Genomic DNA, 18,708 nt, shown 5'->3' with positions numbered 1-18,708 from the left:
TCCATTGTTCATGTGTAATAAATTTTAATAGGAAGACAATGAACTTTCTGGTGGAAGAATAAGCCCCATTGCTTTATTCTTTTTTTTTTTCTTTTAAGATTTATTTGTTTATTTTAGAGAGAAAGAGAGTCTTAAGTAGACTCCTTGCTGAGCGTGGCGCTCGATGCAGGGCTTGATCTCACGACCTTGAGACCTGATCTCACGACCAGATCTCACAACCTGAGCTGAAACCAAGAGTTGGATGCTTCACCAACTGAGCCACCCAAGTGGGCCCTCCCCCACCATTGCTTTATTCTTTATTGTGCATTTGGTTGTGAAGCCTTTGTACCTTTTCTAAGACAGGACATGTAGAGCCATGCCTGAATTCACAAAACAAGTAAGAGCTCCTATCAGCTCCCTAGAAAACAGTCAACTAAAAAGATGTACAGTTTATAGTGATTACACTGTTTTTAATCTTAAGAACCCTTTCCATCCAAAAAACCCAAGTTGAATTGAAATATATCACAAATTATCTTTGTTTTACTTTATAAGATGGAAGATTCTTTAAAAGAGACAATTTCAGAGGATTCGATAGTTGAATACATAGTACTTTATAATAGCTAAATGTTTGAAAATCGTTTAATAAGTAGATGTAATCTCACTGCAAATATTTAGGGTCATTTAAATTATATTCAAAGTTTGGGTGCCTGGGTGGCTCAGTTAGTTAAGCATCTGCTCTCAGCTCAGGTCATGATCCCAGGGTCCTTGGATTGAGTCTCACCTGCTTCTCCCTCTCCTCTCTGCTCATGCTCTCTCACTATCTCTGTCTCTGTCTCTCTCAAATAAATAAAATTAAAAAAAAAATTATGCCCCAAATCTTCCAAATCGATAGCACTGAATTAAATAGAAGAAACTATGCAAAATCAATAACTTGTTGGGTGTTGTTTTGAAATTCTCTAATGTTGAAACTGTATTTTGTATTATTTGTCATAGTGTTTTGTGGTAGGCAATGCATCTATGAAGATTTTATAGAATGGACCCTATTTGAAGCTTCAGGGTCCATTTCAGATAGACTTGCCTGGTTGTCATGGCCATTGTCCTGGTGAATTGATCATGAACAGGTGTGCATCTTATAGCAGTCCAGTCAGAGTAAGGACTATGAGTTTGTTTAATGTGTGAGTGAAACAATGCTCTTTTCCTCCATGTCCGGTCTGGGGCGTGGCTGCGGGGATAGGGGCTACTCTGTGCACCTCTACCACGAGGGACCATGTGATGATGTCAGAACAAGCAGAAGGAGCTCTGAGGGACAGAGCTGGAGACTGCTCAGCCTCCGAAATTGGTAAAGTCACAACAATAGACTTGCACAACTTTATAAGTTCTCTTCATGTTTTAGCCATTTTTGCACATTATGAGGTTTTTTGGCTGAATCGAAATATCAACCAATGTTTTGAATATTGTGGGGGCCTTTTTAATAACAAAGTAAGTTTTTAAAAAAAGTTTTATTACTTTTAAGTCACCTCTATACCCATAATGGGGCTTGAACTCACAACCCCAAGATCAAGAGTCACCTACTCTTCCAACTGAGCCAGCCAGGCACCCCTAGAACATTGCTCATAACTGGACAGATGAATTGTTCATTTAAAGCCATTCACTTAAAAAAATTTGACTAACCAGCTTTTCTAAGCTTCTTATATAGACTTGGAAATAGTAAATAATGCATGTAAAGAAGTAACTGCTTTCTAATATTCTCCAATCTGAACCACCAAACTTCTCTTTTTTAAAAAAAAAAAAAACTCATTTAACAGCTCTCTATGCATTTTGCACTAATGTCGTTGGCTTTCAAGTAAATGCTGAAAAAAAGACACCCTAAAGAAATATGCATAATTTAATCTTTACTTCAATGCCATAGTATATAGACACAACATCCATTACAAACACTTTCACTTTCTTCATCTTTGTATTTCTAGTATTCAACACAGCTCATACTGTAGACGCTAAATAAATGCCTTTTGAATAAGTGAAAGATAAAGTGCCTAAATGTTACAGTGCTCTGTTTTTGTAAAGAAGTGGTGTAGCAGGCAGTTGAACACATGGGATGTAAGGTCAGGTAAACCTGAATTCAAGTCTGGCGTGTCAATTTCTAGCTGAGTCATTTGAGGACGTTACATGTACCTAATCTTCACAAGGAGCAGAGTTGCAGGCACTACCTTTACAAAGCCCTCAAGACACTTCATATTGATTTTCTATATTTTCTCTAGACAAGGGCTTTGAGGCTTAAGAGCAAAATGGCATAGTCCTTTCTTTACCTATTCGAGATCACTTCTGTAGGTAAAAGTGTATCTAAAAACAAAGACCAAATACAAATAATAAAAATCTCTAAGCATCAGGAGTTCTATCACCATATATCTAAAAACCTATCAGAAGAATTGGCATTTCATGGTTACTCAGTGTTCTTTATATTTAAATCAAGTGAAAAGATGAGATTAAATCAATTATGTTATATACTAAAGATTGCAGTAAAGTTGGAAAATATTAAAGCAATTAATCCACTTTCAGGACAAAATTAACCTGCTTTCTAAATTTATGAATCTCATGTAATGCAAATTACATATAATCTGTCATACGACCAAACTCCAATAAGTGCCCTAGAAGGTTGCTGACCTAGCATTTAATTTTGGCTGAACTATTATCAGGAAGATCTCTCAAATCATGAAATTGGCTTTACAGTTTACAGATTCAGCACCTGCCAAGTATGAGGATGTGTCTGAGAGAGAAAATAGATTACAGTCAATGCATATATATTTTCTTTAATTTATTTGTTCCTTCTCTGATAATTTAAAGACACATTCACTGAACACACTACAAAAATCATTTTCACACTCCCTGACTGACCCCATCCTGTGTAAGGCAGTCACAAGTGGGATAGCCATGTGCCATAGTCATGTGAGTGTGAACTGACTGCTGTGAGTGACCTCCAGTGATTCTTGATATGTGGGAGTCACTTCTTCCCCTCCTGGCATATCTACTAAGGTGTTATTCATCCCCCCCCCCCTTTTTTTTTAATAAGATTCACAGTCAATTCTTTTTTTTTAATATTTTATTTATTTATTCATGAGAGACACAGACTGAGAGAGAGAGAGAGAGGCAGAGACACAGGCAGAGGGAGAAGCAGGCTCCATGCAGGGAGCCCGATGTCGATCCCATGACTCCAGGATCACACCCTGGACCAAAGGCAGGCGCCAAACCGCTGAGCCACCCAGGGATCCCCCACAGTCAATTCTTAATAGGTTATAGAAAAGTAGGTATTTTTTTGTTTGTTCGTTTGTTTGTTTGTTCTAATAGGCTGATGTTCTGATCTTGCCAGCTGGTCTCATCCTTATATAACTTTCTACTCGCCTTCATATCCCAAACAGACAGCTCAGTTGTCTTTCCAAATCACAGATCTGATCAACTATGCTCAGAAACCTCTGGAGGAGGAGTCCATCCTCCTTCCTGCCAAGGTCAGGCCTACCAAGAAAGGAGGCCCTGTGTCTTGCCACAAATCCCTGCATCCTCTTCCCCTTCCCTCTAAGCCCCACTATTCCAATCCTTGCCGACGGTCCAGCCTCCACCCTTGCTTGTCTCACATCAAAGTCTTCCTAGTCCTGGAATAATTGAGGTTTCTTTCCCATCAGCTCCTCTCTTTACCTGCTTTAAAGACATCATTCTTCCACACTCTTCACATACCCTTTGGTGTCTTTTTTTTTTTCCCCCTTTGAGGTCTTTTTGCCTCAGTTTGCAACCATGAAATCCAGGACCTTTGCTTCTTCAGACCAGTGCTGCTGTGGCCCTTTACAGACTGCCCCCCCCCCAATTCCTCAAAGCACCACGGACCTCAGGATGAGTGACTACGGTGTATATTATTGATGGCATGGGGATGGCTATCTAATGGAGCATGTATGTGGCAAACAAAGCTTGGAACTGGGAACAACATGAGTGTTTCAAGATTTCACATCAAAAAACATGGCCAAGACCTTCCCACGGTGCTCCCACTGCCAGCCTGGCTCTTCTAACTGGATAGTCACTGATCTCCTACCCCTGGGGGTCAAACCTCAGGAGCTCACTGCTTCACTTATCTTTGGGAAAAGCCAAACCTCTTTATACAGGCATTACTCTGAGCCTAGAATATGCATCTTGGTCCAACCATGACCATCCACTTGACACATTAATTCTTCAACCATGCCTTCCTGCAGTCTGAGCTTTTCACTCTAAAAACTGTCCCAGAGCTGTGCTCTTGTGAGCCAACCCAGGGCTGGACTTCCCAGGCCTAGCAGGTGAGTCTAAGGAGGTCTCTGACACTCTGTTTTGGGTCCCCTTTGATTTCTTTCCTGCAGAGGACATGCCTCTCCATTCTTCCTGAAATGTTCTAGTTTCCTGTGGATCACTTTGGAAAGAATGCATACACACAAACAGACGTGATACTGTACACACATGCACAGAGACGTGTACAGAACACACATGCGTACATACATATTATATATATGTATACACACATGCTTCACACACGTATGCACATGTGCACATTGCACACATTCATTCTTTCAGCACACAGTTACTGAAGCCCATGTGAAGAATACAGTAAAAGAATACAGTAAGAATACATACAATATGGTCATTGCCCTAATGGTGCTTATGGTCAAGTGAGGGAGATGACGAATCACTGCAAAATAAAATCTCTCCTTATACTCTGTGACTATGGAACTGAAGGCCTAGCTAGCACTCAGAAGATGCCCACCAGAAGGACTTGCCAGAGCAAGGGGATGATAACAGCTTTAGACCTGTTCTTGGAAGAACAAGGAGACCTAAGAGAGGAGGGAAGGGCATTTCAGGGAGGGGGAACAGCACATGAGAAGACCCAGTGATATGAGGAAGGGTTTATTAAGCTCTTAGTATTAGTTCTGAAGGAATTGCCAGAAGACAAATCAAGACTCCCTCCTCTACAAAGAAGTACTTTAAAATATATTGACCTGTGATGCTGAGCCAAAAAAAAAAAAAAAAATCCCACCCATATATAAAATCCTGTTTATTTTTATCTTAATATGATGAGATTTGAAAAATTACACACCATTTTTCTTCCATTTGAAAAACTCTCGTTCAACGTTTAAGTGCCTGCAAGTACCAGAGTTATCGCTCTGCTGTTTTTCTTTGATCATATGAACTTCAATTGCACTTGGCTTTCTGGCAGACACATAACAGATTGATGGCATGCTTTAGCTTTAACCTTCTCAAATTCTGAGAAAGAGCACATCCTAAAATATACGTGTTGATGGCCGATGAACTGAAATGTCACTTGCAGACTCAGTTCAGTGAACAACCTTTAGAAACAAGTAAATGAAAAGTGCAATTGCTCTAAGTTTTATGGCTTCCAAAGGCTCTTTTTTATCCAATATGATTCTGAATGGATCTGACAGAAAAATGTTAGACATTTACAGTATCTTTCTTTGCCCTCTTGGAGCAAATAAGATGCTGATGTTATTTTTAAACTATGGATTTAGTGATTCTTAAAAAGAAATTCTGTAGAAGTGATGAATGCCCAAGAAAAATAATCTGAAGAAGAGAGACAACGTGGGCTGGAAACAGGGGTGTCATCTGGAAGACATTGGGGGTTAATAGCCCTAGAGCTTGCCAATCAACTAGACATGGCTCTTCAGGAGAAGGCAGAGGTTTTCGATGATTTTTCCCAAACCCAAATCCAGTTCTTGGTTTAAAGAATTAGACTCAGTGCCTGGTTATATCTTTGTAGCTACGGCTGTGCCCATGATTCAATAATCTAAGGATGACTGTGCCCTTCAGTTGGTCCCTCAGAACATCTCGTCTCCTTTCTTCCAGTGTGCTTCACCCCATGGCCAGCCTGTACACTTGTGCCCTAACCCCAGGCTGGAGGAGACTCCCTGCCCCCTGCCTGTCCTCTTGGCAGTCGAGCTGGGTCTGTCCCTGATGCAGCCCCTGACCTTCGGCTTCCTGTGGTCTGTCAGGTCCTCGATCCTTGTAGCATCACCTTCCAGGTACCAGGCCTCACTGCCTGCTTGGACCACCCTGCCCTTCTGCTCTGCTTCTGAGTTTGCAAGGCTACCTGCCTTACCATATCAGGTGTTTCGTCATACAACACTAGTCATTCCAGACTTCAGCTCACCTGTTCAGACCAAGCCTCTTGTCATTTCCTTGGGTTCTAAGCACATCTGGAACCTGACAGTAGTCTCATCTTCTACATGGTACTTTTCCTTCTGTATTAAATCCTACGGCTAAGACTCTTGCTGTTGCTTACTTGGGTCTCCCAGAACTCCCAGGCCCAACCCACTCTGGCAATGGACATATTTGACAGGTGTGTACCACTGATAAGCAGCCTAGCTCTGGCTCCATTTCTCAGCAGAGTTGACACTAAAACATTAGGGTACACACCTGTCTGTCCTCTTATGCTGTTAGCTTGACATGGACACTAGAGTCTTAGTAACACATCTCACTGCCAATGACTCTATGATGCCTTATATGATTTTAAGCCTGTTCCCTCATCAGGTGCTTTCCTCATCAGATTTAGTGAGGCAGTCAGATATCAGTGAGCTAGGCCAGGAAGCAAACCCCTGAGACTGAGTTCCCCAGCTTGCAGACATAGGCTTTGGGAATCTCTGAGACCAGGGACTTTCAGAGGACTTGGTGGAGAGGGAGGGAACTGTGCAAGGATCCAGCAGAACCTTTCCCAGATGCCATCTACATAATATGGAATCTCAGGGTGCTGGTAATGATGGCTGCCAGGGTGGAAATAGCCACACATACCTCCACTTCATGGCATGAGGAACCCTGATGGCTGGTCCAAGAGCCTCCTTTGTTCTGCTTTGTTGTTTTTCCTTCACACTCCCAGCTCCAATGTAGTCACTTTAGTCTCAATTATCTTGCAAAGTGTAGATCCTTCCAACGCTCCTTCCACACTCTGATGTACTTCCTTACATAATACTTAAAATTCAGTGTGTTTTAGTGTGCAAAACAGCATTGCATTTTGCTCTTAACTGTATTCTGTTTCATACTTTTTCATTAACATGATGACTTTTAAACTTATTTCTATTACTGCATTACTTCTAACTCCTTTATGATGTTACAGAGCATTTGTGGATCATTTTATATTTCAAGTTTTCTAATAATGGATGCTTCAACACTTTACTGTTACTAAAGACACTATGGTGAACATTATGGACCTGCCGAAGAACTTTTTAATATGAAGAAGATATACTTTTAACCAACTTAATAAACAAATATATGCAAATGAAGTATAGTGCAAACAATCTATTCATTTGAATCTACTGCATTGGATTTCACAAGTAGAACTGAGCTTTTCTGACAATGTGTTCAATGTCCCGTGTATAGGAAGCACTCACTCAATCAGTGTTAACCTAATCGGTTAACATACACAGCTTCAGATGTCATCTATTGGACACCTTTATCCACGAGATATCATGAAGTGCTCAATAATGCTCTAGTGAACCCAAAATATCAACATCTTTTCTTGTTGACTTAACAGCACAAAAGAATATATGTTAATTAGACTTTAGAAGTTTGGAACATAAGAGGATTTGTTTTGAACCTCAGAGGACACTTAATTCACACACTTTAGTCAGATAATATGCTTGCTTGGGGGAAAATAAAGGTATTTATTTCTTGAGGAATCATAAATGTCTAAGAACTTCAAGTCTCCAACTTAGGGATTCTAATAATACAGACTCCTAAATGTAATGGGTGATTATCAGGACCTCTGGGTTTTAGAAAGTGGAGTATCCTCAGGACACAGAAGTAGCTCAGGTCCTCCAGAGTCATGGTAGGGACTGACATGGGCCTCTGGGGGATCCTCACATGAGTAGATCCATATGCACCATGGTCCAGTGCTTTACATTCTCTGCCTATGTCACTCTTGAGCTTGGCATTTGATCCAGAGACTGGATCGATTCCATATTTTGTTTTGTTTTGTTCTTGTTCTTTACAATGAATTTGTTATCTGCATTTAAAAATGAAATTTGTAATAAAGATGTAAATTACCAGCTTCCATAATTTGGCTATTGTAGATAATGCTGTTATAAACATCAGGGTGCATATATCCCTTTGAATTGTTTGTTTTTGTTTTGTTTTTTTGTATCCTTTGGGTAAACACCTAGTAGTGCAATTGCTGTATCGTAGGGTAGTTTCTTTTTTAACCTTTTGAGGAAACTCCACACTGTTCTCCAGAGTGGCTGCACCAGTTTGCATTCCCACCAACAGTGCAAGAGGGTTCCCTTTTCTCCACATCCTCACCAACACCTGTCGTTTCTTGTGTTGTTGATTTTAGCCATTCTGACAGGTGTGAGGTGATATCTCATTGTACTTTTGACTTGCATTTCCCTGATTATAAATGATATTGAGCTTCTTTTCATGTGCCTGTTGGCCATCTGTATGTATTTTTTGGATAAATGTCTATTTGTGTCTTCTGCTCATTTTGAATTGGATTATTCATTTTTGGGGTATTGAGTTTTATAAGTTCTTTATATATTTTGGATGCTAAACTTTCATCAATTATGTAATTTGCAAATATCTTCTCCTATTCTATAGGTTGCCTTTTAGTTTTGTTGATTGTTTCTTTCACTCTATAGGAGCTTTTTATTTTGATGAAGTCCAATGGTTTATTTTTGCTTTTGTTTCCCTTCCCTCAGGAGACATATCTAGAAAGAAGTTGCTATAGCCAATATCAAAGAGATTACTGCCTGTGTTCTCCTCTAGAATTTTTATGGTTTCAGGTCTCATATTTAGGTCTTTCATCCATTCGGAATCTATTTTTGCGTGTAGTGTAAGAAAGTGATCTAGTTTCATTCTTTTGCATGTTGTTGTCCAGTTTTCCTAACACCAGAGGGGAGGTGGGTGCAGGGATGGGTGAAACAGGTGATGAGGATGAAAGAGGGCACCTGTTGTGATGAGCACCAGGTGTTGTATGGAAGTGTTGCATCACTATATTGTACACTTGAAACTAATATCACACTGTATGTTAATAGGAATTTAAATAATAACTTTTAAAAATACAGATTACCAGCTTCTTATTTCAAAAAAATTAAGATCTATAAAACTTGGCAGTAACTGGCTAAAAGTGAGGAGCAGCAGCCTCTGTAGGATGAAATATGAGATTCTCCATCATGCTATATCACTACACTCACTCTCATTGTGTATCCAACATGGGGGTTGGGCATCTTGTGTTTGTTATATTTACCATCTACATTCTCTTACTGATGTTACCTGGCTTCCTCTGGGAGTAATAGGAGTGTCTGATACAGAGGCTGTCTTAGGGAGTGCATGCCATGAAGAAGGGGCAATGGAATGATTAAGACAAGAGAATCAGGCTTGTGCACAAGGACCTCCAGTAATGAGCTCTGTGACCTCAGACAAGTTACTGTGCTTCTCCAGCCCTGATGACCCTTTGTAAAGTAAGGGATTGGATTATTCAGTATTTTTCAAATTAAACACTGCTCTTCACAAGAAACTAATAGGTACCCCATTAAAAAAAAACAAGAACCATGAGATTTTTCTTCTAAAATGCATTTTTAAATATATCAGCTTATAAAAACATAAAGTTTGCAAAATAAGCTTATTTTTCAGACTTTATCCTGCCAACTTTATGTTGCAACTTCCCAGTTTATATCTGTAGGTTGTAACTCTAAGAATTAACACATCTAAATCCACACCTTTGATCCCCCTAGTCCTGTTCCCACTCCCACTTCCAGATGTTAAACCATCAACCCAACCACTCAAGCAGAAACTTCTGTAACGTATTTGGCTCATTATTTTCCCAGATGCATCCATCCCATCAGCTAATTCTGTCTCAGTATCAGTTACCTAGCTGTGTAAAAAATGACCCCAAAACTTAGTAGCTTAAAAAAATAAACACTTTATTAGCTCGTAGTTTTGCGGGTCAGCAATTTGGGCTAGATACAACTGTATGGCTTTTCTCTTGGTCTTAGGGAATGCACTCAAGTGGCAGCATTAGCTGGTGGGTTGGCTGGTGCCTGGTAGTGCCTCAGCTGTAACAGCCCATATCTACCAGATATGGTCTAATCACCTGTGAAACTGGCTTTGGCTTCTTCACATGGCAGTCTAAAAGCAACAAAAAAGGGCAAACATCATGATGAAGGCGCATTTTCAAGTCCTTGTTTGTAACACATTTGTTAATGTCTTGTTGGTCAAAACATGTCAGCTGGCTAAGTCCAGAGTCAGAGAGGAACCAGATAAGAATGTGGATAGAGGTGAGGCATGGTCACTGGGGACCACTGCCGTTGACGCTCTTTCCCCAAATCCAAATCAAATCCCAAATCCTTCTGCACTTTCCATACCCACTGGTTCATCCAAGATCCAAGTCACTCTAGTCTCTCACTTGGAAATTGTCATAGACTCCTAACTTATCTGTCTACGTTTTCTTTCATATCCTCCTATTAGGTTTTCCAAGGACAACAGATTATTTAAAACGTAAATAAGGTAGTTTCTTTCCCTATCGAGAACCCTTCAATGATTTATCATTTAATTGAGAATGTAATGCAGATTCCTTCTTTGGGCTAAAACACCTATGCAGTTTTGTTTCCATTTACTGGTGCTATTCATCTCCTTTTACTCTACTGTCATCATGGATGCCATTTTTCAATTTCCCAGAGAAATCAGACTCCTCCCAACAATGCATCTTTCCATTACCATTCATGCATGCTACCCAGAATGTTCTTTCCTCAGCCTTTGCATGACTTGGCTCCCGCTCAGATCTCATTAAAGTGGGATCCTTCAATTATTCTCTTTCAAACCTGGTTTGTTTCTTTTGAAGTGCTCTATGAGTCGCAATTTTCTGTTTGTGTGTGTGTTTATTGTCCTTTTTCACTTTCTTGTTTGCTGTTAGACACTAGATTATAGACACATGAGGACAGGTTGTAACCTTTTTTTCTCACTGTTTTATCTGTCGTGCTTAATACATAGTAGAAATTCATGAAATGTTTGTACAACGATTTCTACAAACTCAAAGCAGAATTATCCACATGGCCAAGAAGTGGAAATGACCTAAATGCCCATAAATTGATCGATGAATGAATAAAATGTGGCATACCCACACAAAGGAGTATTATTCTATAATAAAAAGAAGTGAGGTAGTGACACATGCTACAACATAGATAAGCAGGGCAAACAATGAAAGACATCAGACCAAAACAAAAACAAAAACACTACGTATGTATGATTCCATTCTTGTGAACTTTTCAGAAGAGGTAAATCTACAGAAACAGAAAGTGGATTAGTGTTTGCCAGAGACTGGGCAGTGATAGCGCTTGGAGATACGGATTGACTGCTCATTTTAGGGAGTTTCTTTTTGGTGTGATGAAAATATTCCAAAATTATATAATCATTAGGAATGCACAACTCTGTCACTACACTAAAAAAAATAAATGTGCACTTTATGTGGGAAAATTGTATGATACATACATTATATCCCAACAAGAATGATTAAAAGCAATTCTTAGAGAATGAAATAAAATCAAGGGCAGCAATAGTGTTTCAAAAATTCTCTAATTTCTGTTATCTTTTCCATTTTAGAGGTAAATTGTAAAAGAATAAGTGCTTTGAAACCAGAAACAGGAGGAGTCAGCCTAAAAGCTCCTCTGGCAAAGATGATTTAGTTAAAGAAAAGTTACAAAATCATGGAATTTTAAAACTTCAGTTCACACTAAAGAATATTCCATCATAAAATGCTGTGTCCTTGAAGATATTTTAATTAGCTAGACACACGCGTGCGTGCGTGCGCACACACACACATACACACACACTTCTGAATTTATTCTGGCTGTGCAAGCACCAGGCAAGACCCAAACAACTATTTCCAACTCCTGACATAGGTGTGGAAATAGGCTTTTTCTATCATTGTGAAAATGTTTCTTGGTTGTCAAAGAACTACTAATTATTTATTTTAACCTGCCTGAAATTTAAAATTATTTGAGCTTGCAAACTGAATCTGCTCTAGTTAGCTTCTTAGTCAAATGAGGAAAATCAGCCAGTATGTTTAAGAGACTTACCTAAGATGATTCAACTAAAAACAAAACTCCAGTCTACAGATTTAATTTTCCTTGCTCTTTCCCCTAAGTTTTATCACCATAATTTGTCATTTCAGATCTATAATTTGTCATTTCAGATCCATAATGTGTTGTAATAATACCCTCCTTTGGAGTGTGCTGCTACTGAAAACTTTTTGGAACCATGAAAAAGGAATTATTTATCATGGTGCTTCTCTCATTAATGTCACATTTTTGTTGATATCTGATATTGTTGAAGATACTCTTAGACAACATCCAGAGTCTTTCCACTCAAGAAAAACAGCCACCAATCCACACAATTAATCTTTCAAAAGACGTTTTCCCTACGAGAGGTGATTATTTTATTCCCTACCACCTATTTTCTTTCATGTATTCTATCCTATGTTTAGAAATTAAAAAAAAATACATACAAACAACAACAAGAAGAAAACCACCACATGTACACACAATAAAACCCCTCTGAGATAAAAGTCTGCCTTAGCTTATCACATTGTCTAATGTATGTTGTGTACTAAGTAACTTTGGATTGAACAGTCATGCTAATAGGTTGTTATACGACTGTGTGGTAATGAAAGAAACAACGAGATACCCAAGCCCTTCCAAATTGTGTTGGAGCCTCAGTGTTCCCTAATTTAACAAAGATCCTCCCTGCCAACAAGACAACCTATCCTGCTGGCATGAGCCTTGCCTCCCTCCTAGACACAGGGGTCCTAACAAAAATTGCTCCCTGAACTAGCAAGATGGACTTGACCCCTTGCAGTTCAAACAGCCCACCTGAATCAGAGTTAGACATGTAAGATTACCATGAAACTTAACGATGAGAGCAATGAGTTAAACATTGAATTTGGAATATAAATATAAAGATATTTGAATGCAAAATTGAATAGAGGTTTATCTAGATAAAGAATTAATGAACTGACTTTGGTTCACAATTCTTATTGGAAGGAAGACAAATGATAATTTGTCAAGTAACATTTGATATGCCAAGCGACTTACAAATAGTGTTCTATTTAATCTTCACATTAAATGTATGAAGTAAGGGTCATAGTCTGTAAAATAGATGAGGAAATAGAGGATGGAGATGTAACAATTTATTGAGATCATATAATTTGTGAGATATAGAACTACATTTTAAAATATGGCTGATCTTGGGGCACCTGGGTGGCTTAGTGGTTGAGCATCTGCCTTTGGCTCAAGTCATGATCCCTGTTCCTGGGACTCTGCCCGTGTCTCTGCCTCTCTCTTTGTGTGTCTCTCATGAATAAATAAAGAAAATCTTTAAAATAAAATAATAAAATAAAATAAAATAAAATAAAATAAAATAAAATAAAATAAAATAAAATATGGTTGATCTTGTCATTTCTATAATACCAAATTATTCTCCTAGAGTTCCTCAAACTTCAAGAAATACACAGAAATTTATTTGGGATCATTCCACAGTAATTTATTGAGGACAGATGCTAATACAGATCTTTTGAGAATCAAAAAGATCATTAAGGGAAAGAAAATTGGTAAAGTGTATTTTTTTTTTCCTGAAACAAAATACATCTTTGGTCCTTAGTGCTAGGTATAGGGTTTAAAAGCAAGTGTACAGTCGTCTCTTTGCTTCTCAGAGAAGCCTTCCAAAATTTAAGGCAAAGGACCAGAAAACCTGATGTTACAAGATATCTTGATTCAATAGTTTTGTTACTGCCATTTTTAAAAGATTTTATTTATTTATTTATTCATGAGAGACATACAGAGAGACGGGGAGACATAGACAGAGGGAGAGGCAGGCTCCTCACAGGGAGCCCAATTCAGCGACTCTATCCCTGGACCCGGGATCAAGCCCTGAGCTGAAGGCAGTTGCTCAACCGCTGAGCCACCCAGGCATCCCTGCTACTGCCATTTTGTTGCAGTTTATGTGTTGACCTTGCTGCTTCCACATTTATCACAAGAATACAAAACTTTAATCAAAATTGTCTCAAAACTGAGTCTCATTAAAATATTCACTTAATTAATACTGTCTTCCTAACACTATGGATAAAATATTTCTAATTTTTAGGGTTTTTTTCACTAAATGTATTTTTGTGGTTCTAATTCCTTACTTATTACTTAATATTTTAGAAAAAAAACTTTATTTACTGATCAAGGTTTACTAAGTCTATTTCATGCCAATGTGTACTTTGTTTTGCACACAGTTGTTAACTAAATGCAACCTTTCAAGATCTTAAATATTTCAACTTTGTCAAAAATATTTTAATTATCTGTTCATTTTTACCAAACAAAACATCTTACCATGTAAAGTCCTACCTGCTGTCAATATTTTTGTGCTGATTCTTCCTACCAACTGTATTTTTTGTATTTCATTATTGTTTTCAACATTTTCAAGCTATATGATTCTTCAAAAATATTTTTACTTATAACTATCAGTTTAGGATTTTGCTGATTACTTCAATCATAATATTTACTAAGAAATGGATAAAAGTTTTAGATGTAATTATCATCATGTTTTCATGATAGACATTTCAAACTTTCAAAAAATGATTATCATTTGGCTTAATAAAAGAAAAAATACTCCTGGATTCATATCAAGAAAAAAAAAAATTCTTACAGCTTTAGTAATTACAAAATAAGAATGCTAATTTCAAGAAATATTACAAACACCAGCATTATTTGGTCTATTGTGCAAGACTAATCATTCAGTTAAATAAAATAATAGATTTTAATTTCACTTGATCTTAGTAGAAATATAAATCCTATTTTTTTCTGAATTATTTTTATCATAGTAAAATATGCATAAAATATACCATTTTATCATTTATCATAACTATTACCATTTTAAAACTTTTTTTTTAAGTAGGCTCCACACCCAGTATAGAGCCCAACACAGGTCTTGAACTCAGAACCCTGAGATCAAGACCTGAGCTGAAATCAAGAGTCAGACACTTAGCTAATTGAGCCATCTAAGCGCGCCTTTATCCATTTTTAATTGTACAATGTAGAAGCATTAACATTTATGATATTAACCACCACTACCCATTTCTAGAACTTTCTCATCATTCAGGACACTCTATACCCATTAAGCAATAACTCATCATTTCTCCCTTTACTCTGCCCCAGGTAACCTTTATTCTATTTTCTGTCTTTATGCATTTAACTATTCTTAGTACATCACATGAGTGGATTCATATATTTTTCTATTGTGTTTGGCTCATTACACTTAGCATAATATTTTTGAGGTTCACATATGGAGCATGTGTCAAAATCTTTATTCTAAGGCTGACTAATATCCCATAGTATGTATATACTACATTTGTTCATCCATTCATCTGTTGATGGACATTCGTGTTGTTTTCACGCTTTGACTACTGTGAATAGTGCTGCTGTGAATGTTGGTCTACAAGTATCTCCCTGAGTCATTGCTTTCAGTTTGTGGGGAGGGGATGGTAAATACCTAGAAGTGGAATTACTAGATCATATCATCCAGCTTTTTGAGGAACTGCCACACTGTTTTCCACAGCAGCTGCACCACTAAAAAATGCGCATGCATTTCAGTTCTTAAATATCCTTACCAACACTTGTTGTTCTAGCTTTTTTTGATAATAGCCATCCTACTGGGTGTGAAGTGCTATCTCATTGGGGTTTGTCTTGCATTTCCTCAATGGTGAGTAAAACTGAGACTTTTTCATGTGCTTTTTGGCCATTTGTGTATCTTCATCAGTGAAGTGTCTGTTCAAGTCCTTAGTCTATTTTTTATTTTGGGTCTTTGTCTTTTTTATTCTTGAGTTGTAGTATTTGTATATTCTGGATATTAATCCCTTAACAAGTATGTAATTTGCAAATATTTGCTCCCATTCTGTGAGTTACTTTTTCCCTCACTTGCTAATATTTTTTGATGCACAAAGTTTTTAATTTTGATAAAGTCCAATTAATTTTTCTCTCATTGCTTATGCTTTTGGTGTCATTATCCATAAAATACCAAATCCAATGTCATGAAGATTTTCCTCAAAGTTTCTTTTGTGTGTTCTACAGCTTTAGCCTTTACATTTAGATCTCTGATACATTTTAAACTTATTTCCATATATGGTATAAGGTAAGAACTCAAACTCATTATTTAACTTCTAGATATTCAGTTTTCCCAGGACCATTTGCTTAAACGACTGTTTTTCCCCCCTATTAAATGGTTTTGGCACCTTGTTGAAAATATTTGCCTGTACATGTAAGAATTTATTTCTGGGCTCTCTATTCTATTCCATCCATTTATATTTCCATCTTTATTCCAATACCATATTGTTTTGATTACTGTGGATGTATGATAAGTTTCAAAATCAGGAAATGTGAGTCCTCCAGTTCTGTTCTATTTTTTCAGGATGTTTTGGCTTTTTGGGTGTCTTTGATATTCAACATACTGACTTTTGTATTTACTCACGTATGTCTCTTTACCAAAGATCTTTATATCTTCCTATGGGTTCTACTTACTGTCTCAAGTTGTTTCGTTTCAATTTTAAGGATTTATTTTTATTGTTTTTTTGTGAGAGAGGCTTATGGTTAGGAACTCTATCAGATTTTGTTTATCTGGAAATGTCTAGTTTCTTTAATTTTACCCTCAAAAATGAAGCACAGTTTTGCTTATTATAAAACTCTCAGACAGCATTTTTCTTTCAGCTACCTGAACATATCCCACAGTCTTCAAACTTCCAAGGTTTCTGATATGAAATTGGCTGACAATCTTACTGAGAATCCCCTGTATGTGAAAACTCATTTCTCTGTTGCTTTCAAGATCCTCTGTCTTTGTTTTTCAATAACTTCATTAACGTGTTTCAGTGTGAGTATCTTAGAGTTTACTCTACTTGGAGCTTGTTGAACTTGTTAGGTTTACATTATTTTTGTCTTTAATCCAATTTGGAAAATTTTTTACATCATTTCTTCAAATACACTGTCTATCTCTTTCTCTCTCTTGTCTTTTCCTGGGACTCCCATAATTCTTATGCTGGCCTGGTTGGGATTGTCCCACACATCACTGATTCTCTGTTTATTTTTCTCATTATTTTCTCTTTCTCTTCTCAGACTCCATGATTTCAGTTGTCTTATCTTCAAGTTCACAAATTCTTCTGCATGGGGTCATACCTAATGTTGAGTCTCTCTGAATTTGTCATTTTAATCACTGTACTATTTTAGCTTTAGAATTTTTGTTGGGTTTCTTTCTGTGTTTCTCTCTCTTTACCAAAATTCTCATTTTACCCTAATATTCATTTTCTTGACTTCCTTTAGTTACTTGTCCATGTTATATTCTTAATTTGAGTATATTTAGAACAGTTTTTAAAAAAGTCTGTCTAGGGGCACCTGGGTGGCTCTATCAGTTAAGCGCTCAACTCTTAGTTTCAGCTCAGGTCATGATCTCATGGGTCATGAGATCAAGCCCCACAGTGGGCTCCATGTCCAGTGCGGAGTCTGCTTGAACTCTCCCCCTGCCCCTATACCCCCTATGCATGCTCAAGTACTCCCTTTCGCTCACTCTCACTCTCTCTCTCTCTCTTTCTCATTCTCTCTCTGGAATAAATCAATCTAAAAAGTCTTTCGTAAGTATGCTCTCTGGATTGGGGATGACTTGGATGGTTGGTTTTTTTTTTTTTTTTTTTAAGATTTTATTTATTTATTCATGACAGACACAGAGAGAGAGAGAGAGAGGCAGAGACACGGGCAGAGGGAGAAGCAGGCTCCATGCAGGGAGCCTGACGTGGGACTCGATCCTGGGTCTCCAGGATCACACCCCGGGCTGAAGGCAGCACTAAACCACTGGGCCACCAGGGCTGCCCGCTTGGTTTTTTTAATTACTAAAGATTATAGTAGCCCATTTGTTTCAGATTTGTCTCAACTAATTTTCTTTTTGTTTTTCAACTAATTTTCAAAAACTTCTTCTTGCCATTATGATTACTGAAGCCTGTTCCCTCAGCTAGTGTTTAGTCATACAGACACAGATTTTCCTGAATGCCTTACGCTGAAACAAAGAAAAAAAACACACACAAAAATAAACTCTCAAAAGTAAACAACCTTCTTTCCCTACCATTTCAGATTGGCTCTGTGCATTCCTTCACCACTTACCTAGGCTTATTCTGAACCTTCTTGGTTCAATAATCCCCCAGGTGAAAGCTTAAGGTACTTTTAGATCTTTTCTGAGCATTCATCTTTTCTGACCATGCACATGGTTTTCTAAATTCAGCCCTTAGATATGGCTGCTTTGAAATACCCTAATTTCCAAAGAGTCTCACCCCAGCACTTCTGGGCCATGGATAGTCTATTCTATATCTCTACCAGTAACCTCTTGCTCTAAGTATCTCTCCTAGTTTTTACAAACTATTCCCACTACTTTTCCTGCTTGTGTTCCAAGTTATACAAGACAGAAATGAATGTCTCACATCAATCTTTCAGAAATTTTCAGATTACAGCAGATGTACATAGTAACTTGAAAAAAAAAAGTCTGTTCCTCTAATTTGAGGAGAGAACTAGGAACCAAGTTACTACCTGCAAAGACCAGGTCAGGCAGGAGATGGAGTTAGGATGAGTACCATTTGGTTTCTACAAACATTTTACTATTTTCAGAGCTCTTACAAATTTATTCAGACAGCTTCTGGTGGGTGCATGTGAG

The 18,708-nt window shown here is 37.8% G+C and overlaps 1 long non-coding RNA gene across 2 annotated transcripts in view; it reads right to left on the bottom strand.

The window, feature by feature from the left end:
* Positions 1-9,923: 9,923 nt before the first annotated feature.
* The window catches only part of LOC140641234 (uncharacterized), a 44,781-nt gene continuing 35,996 nt past the window's right edge, over positions 9,924-18,708 (bottom strand). For both annotated transcript variants that reach the window (XR_012037768.1, XR_012037761.1), the window contains one exon: positions 9,924-10,116. This is a non-coding gene — a long non-coding RNA (uncharacterized lncRNA). The remainder of the gene's footprint in view (positions 10,117-18,708) is intronic.

Source organism: Canis lupus, chromosome 1 (genome assembly GCF_048164855.1).
Source record: "Canis lupus baileyi chromosome 1, mCanLup2.hap1, whole genome shotgun sequence".
In the NCBI taxonomy this organism is placed as follows: domain Eukaryota; kingdom Metazoa; phylum Chordata; class Mammalia; order Carnivora; family Canidae; genus Canis; species Canis lupus.
Note: the sequence above shows the minus strand (reverse complement) of the source record. Positions and strands in the feature narration are given on the sequence as shown.